Raw genomic sequence first — 976 nt, 5'->3', positions numbered from 1 at the left:
ATAGTCTTGGGAAAGAAAAGAAGTTTTTAGAATCAGCAAATCATCTTGATCAGGTGCTAGCTGAGAGAAAGATTCATTTAGTGTATAGGGGATGTAGTCTTGGGTTAATAGGAGGTGTGTCAATAGCTGTATTTTTAGGAGGTAGTCAAGTTTTGGATGTCGTCCCCAAAGCTTTAGCACAAGAGGACATCGTTGGAAAAACAGTTGGAGAGGAACTGTAGGTCTCCACAATGTCTGCTCCAATGAATGCAATGTTTAACCATGTTGATATCTTTATTGCCTTACTGGATGGCCTAGACACATTGGAAGAGATCTTTCATATTTTCTCTTGGGCTCAACTACACATTCACCATAAACTCATAGGTATGTTAAATGTTAATGGTTATTAAGATAAGTTGTTGTCATTTCTTAATCATGCTGTGGAATAGGAATTTCTAACATATTCGACACGACAAATCATAATCTCTACTGCTACTACTAAATAATTGATTGACCAATTACAATATTTTATTCCTATAATTGATCCCTCTATAAGTCACATAAATTGGTCATCTACGGGAAGTCGTAAAAAGTTTATAATGGATTTGAGTCTTCATCTATGAATCTTTGTGTCTTTTACTTTTATTATTGTGTTTCGTTGTTTCTTATATTTATTTAAGTGTGTTTCAAGTTTATCAATGTTTGTTATTTCAGGTGATATCTTCTATAATCTATCTTTTTACGTTAGGACATTGAGAATAATGTCTCGTTTTGGTTAGGAGAAAAGGGTAGTAGTTGACAAAAAAAATTGACTAATTGTATTTCTTATTTCATAAAACACGTGCAAAATTATTATTACTAGAATTATATAATTTGAAAAAAAAAACAAAAACAAAGAGCACAAAAATAACAATAAAATGATGATAATAAAAATATAGATAAGTTTGATTTCGTAGTCTCCCTAACCTAAGCAATTAAGCCCGAAGGGGTGTTTTAA

Source organism: Populus euphratica, unplaced genomic scaffold (genome assembly GCF_000495115.2).
Source record: "Populus euphratica unplaced genomic scaffold, PopEup_1.0 scaffold761.1, whole genome shotgun sequence".
Taxonomy (NCBI): Eukaryota; Viridiplantae; Streptophyta; class Magnoliopsida; order Malpighiales; family Salicaceae; genus Populus; species Populus euphratica.
This window is presented reverse-complemented; position numbering follows the sequence as displayed.